The following is a 10,033-nucleotide window of genomic DNA, read 5'->3' on the forward strand; positions in this document are numbered from 1 at the left end:
TAATCACTCAGACCTTTTAATCATGACAACCTGGTTAATGTTCAACTAGGGAGTCTGACACAAAAGCTACACAAAATTACAGTAAGGCTTAAATAGAGGGACATTCCCACCTTATCCAAAAGATACCTGATTTTTGTTTTTATATATATAAGCTATTTGTTTTTGAAAAGACACTGGCCCCAATGAAAGCACTTGATCTAGAGGACGTGAGGCTGTAACTAAGGAAAACAGAAAGTCACCTTTGTAGAACGGTCCCACCAAACCAGCTGTAGAAGATGAGAATTTCTCCTGCCACCCTGTCCCCTCTGTCTGCACCGTGCCGCCAGCCCACACCCTTCCCAACCCCTCCTTCCAAACACAACATTCCGTGGGAGATGACAGACACACAAAACCCAGTCATATATGGACACAGTAATTTTTTTTGAGACGAGACTCACTCTGTCACCTTGGATGGAGTGCTGTGGCATTACTATAGTTCACAGCTACCTCAAACTCCTGGGTTCTGGGTTCAAGTGATCCTCTTGGCTTAGCCTCCTGAGTAGCTGAGACTACAGGAACATGTGCCATCACACCTATTTTTTTTTCTATTTTTAGTAGGGATGGGGTCCACTCTTGCTCAGGTGGGTCTCAGACCCCTGAGCTCAAGCAACCCACCTACCTTAGCCTCCCACAGGGCTAGGTTGAGCTACCATACCTGGCCTATAAGTAATTTTGTTAACAGTATTTATTATTTTATTTTAACAAATAATTTACTAAGAAGCTGCTGTGGGCCAAGTGGAAAAACTGGCTTATTCACATGAACAGATACTTACTGCTCACCCATGCTGGCCAAGAGTACACAGTGAGAGCCTGATTTCTGTCCTCAAAGCAGCTCAGTCTAGCAGAGGGAAGGCCACACACACGTGACCAAAACAGAAAGAAGGTAAATACCAGGCAGACTGGCACAAGGAGAGATTCGGCTTTGCTTAGAGGAGTCAACAGAGCTGCCAGGAGATGAGCCCTACTGTGTGAGATCCTAAAGCATGATGCTCTGTCAAATGGATGTTAAGGAGAAAGACCAACAGGGCCTCGGTAAATATACCCTGAATGAATGAATGAATGAATGGTTGTTTCCAGAATGAATGAATGAATGAATGGTTGTTTCCAGAATAAATGAATGAACGGCTGTTTCCAGAATGAATGAATGAATGAATAAACGGTTGTTTCCTGAATGAATGAATCAATGAATGGTTGTTTCCAGCAGAGGAGCTGCCTGTGCAAACACAAGGAGGCTGGATATCCACAACCAAACCAAGAAAAGGAAGCACCAGCCCAGGAGGGAGGTGATGGACTTCTCCAAGGACTCATTTTTCCTTCTACTGTTAGGACATTCTACTCACTCTTCAAGGTTCAGCTACAAAGAGACCTGAGGCAGAAATATTTTCTGACCGTCTAGTAAAATGGAATCTCTCCCGACACTTATGATTTGATTTCTGACCAACTTTATAGTTTGAGCCACTTAGAAGCAGGTGATATTTAGAAAGGTGCTCAATCCCTCAACTACCTGCGGTCACACATGTAGTAGGATCAGAAGAGTCTGCAACGCCTCCTGGCAAGCACTCGATAAAGGTTAGGACCATGGTTTCCCCGGTGTTACTCATTCAAGGGCAGGTGGTTGGTGCACAACCACAAGTCCACATTACTGTCTCCTCTCCACAGATGAGAAAGGGGAAGCAGGTGAAGCTGCCGTCCGAGGACAAAGTAGAGGATGTGGCAGAGTCTAAGATCCTCCATCAGGCTGGGCCTGAACACGGTACCTAATCCGTAAGTAACCGCAGGAAGGAGCTGAAACATACGGATTTTACACATTTTCAAAGATTCTTAAAAGTCACTGCATCAAGACTGGATTGGATTGGGGCCATATTCTCCCCTTTAACTTTATAAATCGCAGCATAGCACCCCTCCTTACTCCTACCTCCAAAGTCCCTTGTTCAAGAAAACGTGATTGTGTTCAAGTACTACCAGCATTATGTGTGAATTTCTGAAGTACATCCCTTTATCAGGAATGAAAGGAAACCGGCATCGTTTTGAATTAAAAATTTAAACAAGCAGGCTGTAGTGGCGAGAGAACACACCACGATGTGGACCTCAGCGTCTCCTTCAATTTTCCAAAAGCTAGAGGTTGACTAAATACTGTGAAGTAACTCCAAATTATTTAGGAAATTCATTTCTTTGTAATTAAGGAGATTAAAGTCCTCCAGGGCCAGAAACCATGTGACAACGCAAATCATTTTCCCCGTTAAAAGCTGTGAAACCCTATCAGTTAAACCCAGGCTTGCCTAGAATTTTGAAATCCTTCAATAATGTTTCTCTGCTTCACACAATCTGCGGTAATTTAATATTCCTGAAGTGTGTCAGGTTTTTTATAATGAGCTCTTCAAATCTAAATGTGAATTATGTAACATTCCACTACAGACATTCCGTCTAGTGAACGGCTCCTAAAATGTAAAATTCCGTGTTCACTGCTGGGGTTGGGGGGGGGAGCAAAAAACACCCAACCATAAAGCAGAGAAAACAGATATGCCCCCCCCCCCAAAAAAGCATGAAGGTTTGAGCAGCTACAACAAATACACAGAAAAACACATATTGTAACACAAATTTCTATTCTCTCTCCTGCCTCTGCCCCTCTCCCCACACAATCCTGCAATTGACAAACTATTGATTATTGACAGCCACCATCTGCCAGATGCTTGCTGTTCTCTGAGCTCTTCATGCTTTATCTGATTCAACCCTTTGGACCACTTGAAGAGTTAGATATTATCTTCATTCAGGGCAAGGTACAAGCCAGTCTTCTTCTCCACTTCACCCGAGACCCTCCCAGATGTCCAGCAGCGGATGAATGGATAAATAAATGTGGCGTGTCCACTGGAGTGTTACTCAGCTGTAAGACAGAACGCAGGGCTGGTGCGAGCTACAACCTGGATGAACCTTGGAAACATCTGGCCAGTAAAAGAAGGCAGATAAGAAAGATCGTACGTATGGTTTCATTTGTCTGAACTACCCCAAACAGATAAACACTTAGAGACACAGAGGAGATGGGTGGTCACAGTGACTCTGTAACGGGCGTGGGGTGTTCTCTGGGGATGAAAAAAACGTTTCGACTGAATGTGGAGGGTTATACAATGATGTAGTAAAGGGCACATTAAAATCATTAATTTTATGATATATGAACTTCACACCAATCAGGAAACCAAAACAGCCTGATAAATAAACCTTATGTGACTCGCCAAGGGCACCACAAGTTCCAATTTTAAAGGAAAATGTCGCCCTCAGCACCAGGTGAAGAGGTAGCCTTCCCAGACCCAGGATCTGGGGTTGTGCGGCGGTAATCCCAGGTGTAAGAACTGTGCACTGGGATCTGTGTGTTTTGTGGTTTCGTGTCTCTTACTCAGCTTCATCCAAGCTTTAAAGCACAGAAAACAGGCCACTTATCAACAAGGTGTTAGCTTCACCAGTACAAATGAGAAGCCTCAGTCTTCTCATCAGTGAAATGGGAACAGCATCACCACGTATGAAGAGATTTAAAAGATAAAATTTAGGCACTTTAAAAGTCTAGCTCCATCTATGGCAGGGGTATCCAACCTTTTTTTTTCTCTGCTACACATTGGAAGAATAAGAGTTGTCCTGAGCCACACAGTAAATACACAAACACTAACGAGTGTTGATTAGGGGCAGTGCCTGTGGCTCAGTGGGTAGGGCACCAGCCCCATATACTGAGGGTGGCAGGTTTGAACCCGGCCCTGGCCAAACTACAACAAAAATATAGCTGGGCATTGTGGCAGGCACCTGTAGTCCCAGCTACTCGGGAGGCTGAGGCAAGAGAATCATTAAGCCCAGGAGTTGGAGGTTGCTGTGAGCTGTGACACCACAGCACTCTACCTAGGGTGATAAAGTGAGACCCTGTCTCTAAGAAAAAAAAAGCTGATTAGCAAAACTGAAGGTCCTTGCATACTTTTCATGATATCCTACACCCCAGACAAGCAAAAAATGCCCCCGTAAGATCAGCATTCGTCCCCGGGCCCCAGGTTGGATACACGGCCTGCTATCTTTTATGTAAGAAAGGGGGAGACATAAATCCACTTATCCTCACAAAAAGAAACAGGGCCAAGAGCCAGACAACAGTGAGGTTTCTTGTCTATATAGGGACGGTACCAGGTGGTAGAGGGGCTGAATATCAGGGCAGAGGGTGACACTTCTCCCGGGACGGCTTCTTGCACAATTTCCCTATTTGGAAGCATATTAATGTTCTATGAAAAAATTTAATTTATAGGGATGAGAACCTAAGAAAGGAGACAGAAGCAATTGGATCCACTGCTTGTTAAATAAACACTGTAAACACACTCGCTGAAGGGGCAGTGGGGAAGGACTACATGGAACAACGTGTGAACACGGAATTGGACAGCGTACACGTGGTCTCTGCGGGGTTGGGGACAGGAGGAGCGGCACAGAAATCCCAAGCCCCTTTTAGGAGGCTCTGCGGTGCTATGGGCAAAGCAATGCGGAGACTCTTGGGACGTCCTACCGGGCTGAGCAAAAGAGTCAAGGCTCTGATATTCTGGGGAGCCAGGGTTCTTGCTCTGGATGAAGAGAAGTTAAAGTGGGGGAGGCAGAAGGCAGGAAGCAGCTTTCGTGATAGATGGGAAATGGGGGGTTTCCCCATAAACTCATGATTAATAAAAGACACACACATCTATCTGTACATGAACGTGTACACGTGGATGTGTGTATGTGTTGATGTGCAAATTATTACCTAACCCTGCCCACTAAAAAGGCCTAGAGGCAAATAAAATGACACGCCGAATACTTTAGATCTTTGGTTTCTATTTACCATTTTCCAGCAAAAGACAGCAGGGATTCTTGGAGACATGAATAACTCCAGAGCTGGGGTGGGCAGGGCAGGTACAAGGTGAGCCTGAAATATTTTGTTATTTCAGAAAGTAAAGAAGTGCTCGAAGCAAGCAAACAAACAATCAATCATGAGAGAATGTCGTAACGGACACACGGCCATCGTGAAGGAGCGCCTATTGGCCTAGCCGGGAACGATTTAAAAACAGCAACACGATTAAAGATGATGATACACAGTAAGCCACTGAAAAAACAGGAATGCGTGAATCCATACTGATGACAGACAGTCAAACGGGGAAAAAAAGGGAACGCTGTCCAGCTCACAGGAGAGCGGGTGCTGACCAGTGAATACCCAGGAAGCGCTGGAGTTATCATAGCAACATTTTTCAGCCATCAGAGTAAAGACTGATCAGGCAAGAATCAGTGATTCTTTAGTGATTCCTGACACTAAATCCAAGTTAAGATTTTTTTATGAGAAGCAGGATATTTGCAGGTCTTAAAAACTGCCTGCCCCTTGATTGTTTATCAGTTCCAAGGGAAAGTTGGTAATTATACAATGGAGAAGTTGGACAACACCTCAATTGGGTTATCAAAATTAACATCAACAAAGAGGGGCAGATGGGCAGCAGGTGACTGGCCGAGAAGAACCTGGTTCACTCTGCAGTACCAGCCAGCATTCTGGCCAGGGATCTAATAAGATTAGGCACGTAGAATAGAAAGGGGAGGGCTGTGGTCTTCAAAAATGTAATATAAGACAAAGAGAGGCTGGGGAACTGAAAAGAAATTAAACAGATATGACACCTAAAATACTATATCTATACCAAGAAAATCAATGCTACAGAAGAAATTATTGGGTCAGTGGACAATCTGAATATGCATGGTAAATTAGGTGAAAATATTGGATCAATGTTAAATACATTTAACTCGAAAACTTTCCTGGGGTTCTACAGGAGAATATATCTGTTTTTAGGAAATACGCATGAAATATTTAGGAGTAAAGGGATAAGACACGTCTATCACACATTCAAAGGATTCAGAAAAAAGCTCCTATACAGTAGACCCTTCATAGGTGTCCACCTCCCTACACTGACCACCTCCTCAAGTTGACCTAATTTCCATAGCCCGGACATGCACCCTACATGTGTATCAGTGCAGTAGCTCAGGTCCTTATGTTGGCTGCCTCTGGGTGTTGTGTGTTTTGTTAGTCCCTCGAGTGGCCAACTTACAGAGCTTCTACTGCATGTGTACGGATGCACACACATGCAGGTATGTGTGAGTACATGCCTGTGTATATATAAAGAGGGAGAGAATGCAATGATACATCAAATGGGTGAAATGAAGTCAAGAACAAAGGGTATTCTCTGCCTATTCTCACTCCTATACCTTTTCCTATACTTTTGACATAATCTCCAAATAACATTTTTTAAAAGAAAGTCTAGCTCAGACCCTCGCACACAGAAATACACAACTAAGCCAATTCTGGCCTGACGTTTCTTCTAAGCTCAGGCCCATTCCAGCTCCCTAGACAGCACGCTTTCTAATTCCCAAGGCCAGCTGAGTTTAAAATTAGTTTACCGCTGTCAGTTCTGATTACAGGCTCCAGCTCCACCGGTCGGTATCTGCTCAGACTGCCCAGCCTGGCAGAAGTCTTTAGACCAAGGTTGCGTGGAGCGGGTCTTTTTGTTTCCTGAGCTCTGAACTTTCTCTCTGGATTATACTCTATGCCCCCTTGGATTTTCCTTTTCTCTGGCTCCTGGACCACTCAATTACTCTGCCCAAGTACGGAGGTCTTTTGTAGATTTTGTCTCTGTCCATTCCTGGGACTCTGTCATTAACCTTTCAATCTTTTTTTTTTTTTTTTTTTAAATGTCAAGGGCTATCTGATCTGATCCAGGCAATTTTGAAAAGGCCCCCAATTCTCCTATTCTGTCCATCTGTTCTTTTCGGGGACAAGAAAACAGGACATGGTGAGGCTTTGCTGGAACCCAATGGCAGCCCTTCTTAATAGTGCAGTGGGTGTGAGAGAGACTTTTGGCGGAATGAAACCCAGAGAAGCTACATCTCTCTACTAATAAAGGGCCACCCTCCTCATAGCAAATACAGAGCCACCACCTGCTCAGAACCAGCCCTTCAAGAAAGCTAATACTTTGATGGACTATATCCCTGGCCTTAAAACTTGCCGTAAACATATTAAGGGCAGAAAAATCACAAAGATCACTTCTCTGGGCCTGTGAGCTCATCTTCATTATACTGAATGTTGATATGTGTATGTTGTATTATGAAAGAAAAAACAGAGTTCCAACGAGTTAGAGAAATTCATTCCCCATAACCTGATAAACTAAATAAACGCGAAAACTGGAGCAAGGAGATGTCATGGATTGGAAACGAAGATGAAGGAAGAAGCAACGATATGACGCAAAAAAGAACGGCAGAACAGGTGACAAATTATTCGATGAGATTCCCAGAGGCCAAAGCAACGAGGGAAATAAAATTATTTGATGAGATTCCCAGAGGCCAAAGCAACAAGAGAAATATGATCCATTATAGTTTCGCAAAGTCTATCACTCACAACACTCTTTTCCCTTCTTGGGCCAGACGTGGAGAAGGGAAAGTATCTACTGGCCTTCAGAATATCTGTAGTGTCACAGACACTGAACAGAAGAAATATCTCTACAGAATTCCTATGGAGAACACCTAACCCTTAAGGTATGCTGAGCTAACAAAACTCACGCTGAAAGTATAACGCTAGCAGCAGTAATTTCAAATACTGTCAAACAATGTGGCCAAATCCATTTTAATTGTTTGCAAACAATGCATATTTTCTTCGACTTGAAAGAACATATGGTTTGGTAGTTTTCCTTTTCTAGAATAAAAGCCAGAATTAAATAAATGGTTCCATCCATGTATCCGTTTACTCAGCCATAAAATGGGCTGACACTGGGATAATCTTCTGTGTTTTATATGAAAATATCTTTGGAAGAAATAAGATGTTGTGTTCCAGAAGGCCCATCGATTACTCCGTTATCACTCCCCCGCAGCAAGGCAGTCACGGTGGGAACAAGATGTGTTTCTTTAGTGAAACTCAAAGCTAACAAATGTCAGAAGCAGGTTTTAGCAATATTAAAGGAATTTATGTGACAGCAACACAGCGTACGTAGGAGCGTTTCATTTAACTAATGGATTGCGGTTTCATTAAGTATTTATGGCACCATGAAAATTCATTACACAAACTCTTAGGGTATTGGAAAAAACACAAATGTATAAACCTAAAATAATTCCATTAGTGTTTTTAATACTTGGGACACTAGTTCCATTCAACCTTATAAAATCCTTACCTCTGCTTTGACAATAATAGATCGGTAGGATACAGAACCTGAAAGCCACAAGCTGTCCAAGGTGCTGGGTTGGAATCCAGCCTGACTCCATCCTCTCGCCTATGTAAGTTGAGGCACGTGAGCCATTAAAACATTCTAAGCCTCAGTTTCTTCACTTGTAGAATGGGGGTATTGACTTTGCTAGACCAAAATGAACAAAGCTATATAAAATACGCAGCTGCTTACCAACCCCCCCCCCATCTCTCCATCCCTCCTCCACACCCCACTGTCCAGCTTGCGTGTTTTCCCAGCTAGGGCTTGACCTACCCCGACCCTGTGCAGGAATGGGCCCCGTCCACCTTTGCCTCCCATCAGCCTCCTGCACAGGAGTGACACATTGTATAGCTAATTTATTTAACTAAGGAAGCAAATTCACTTAGTCATCAAACACCTATTCCCTGGTGGACCACGGTTCTGGATGGTCATAAAGATAGCTACATATGACACAGTCCCAACCTCAAGGAGCTCAAATTATCTGGGGGGAGGCCAAAAAGATAGTTAGTGGTGCAGAGAGATAAAAGTTGGAAAGACAGAAATAGCAGGATTGTTCAAGGATGTGGGAGATGGGAGCCGACCTCGACCTGGGGCCGGATGCTGGGGGCTGGGGTGGGGCAGAGTTCAACATGGGGACCCAGGGAAGATTCTTAGACAAGGATATTCTCATGCCGAGTTCTGAAAGACTAGTCAATGTTTGTAGCATTGAGAAGAAAAAGCTGTGAATAACAGAATGGAAGAGAGAAAAAAATCAATCCCGGGAACTCAAACGGTTCATCACCCGTCAGGAATAACAGGAGGTGGGTGTGCAGTCCGGGGCGGAGGCTAGACTACGTGTGGGGGTGGGGGGCTGCAAGGCGGGGGCTTTGCCACCCAGCGGGGGCTCAAGAAAATCTATCAGGGTGAGAAAATCAACCTCTCCCATATCTATCGTCTATAAAACAGGGCATTATTTATCCCTTTGATATACAGATTTACAGTAACACATATACATACATTTATATACAAACACTCGCACGTCAGTGCAGACCTCCAAAGTTAGTCACTGACGCAAGTGACAGGAGGCCGTGAGAATCGTAACTGATGCCTTCGGGATCTTGCGGGTGGTGCTGGCTCAGAAGTCACCCGGGGACTGGAGGCCGAATGGGAGGCCACTGCATTAATGGAGTCACTGAGTTTAAAAGCTCACGCACTTCCATTTTCCTTTCCAAAGAGCTCCTGGATAAATGAATCTTCAGGGAAGAATGCAAAAAGCAAACATCCCAACTCCTTCAGAACACGCAGCCGTGAAATCACAGGTGCTGTCCTGTCCCTCAGAGCAGCCCCCCGTGCATTTCCTCAGCACCAACTCTGCACGGAGCAGACCCCTCAGATGCTTGGGGGTCCCGGCCACTGTGACCCCTGCAGCGCAGCATCTGGCCTCAGGGGACCATCACACCTCTTCCCCAAAACGCAGTCCTGAAGTGGCACTACCCTCACCCGCAGTGTCAGTCACAGCTCTGCTCCTCACTTGAACCCCCCTCCCGGCTGGTGGGGACACGGGGTCTATCTGTTCTTCCTGCCCGAGCAGCTCCGCTCTCATCCCCGCCTCCTCCACAGTGTGTCTGAGTAACAGGAACTTTCGTTATTCCCGAGGTCTGGCAGGAAGAACAGCCAAGTGTTTAATGAGACCCTCCCTGTGAAGGGGATTTTTTTTTTTTTTTTTTATTGAATGGTAACTGTGTACATTGATGCACTTTGGGGGTACAGTGTGGTGTTTTCATACATAATCCAAGACACTT

Source organism: Otolemur garnettii, unplaced genomic scaffold (assembly GCF_000181295.1).
Source record: "Otolemur garnettii isolate 467f Iridium unplaced genomic scaffold, OtoGar3 scaffold00066, whole genome shotgun sequence".
NCBI classification, from domain to species: domain Eukaryota; kingdom Metazoa; phylum Chordata; class Mammalia; order Primates; family Galagidae; genus Otolemur; species Otolemur garnettii.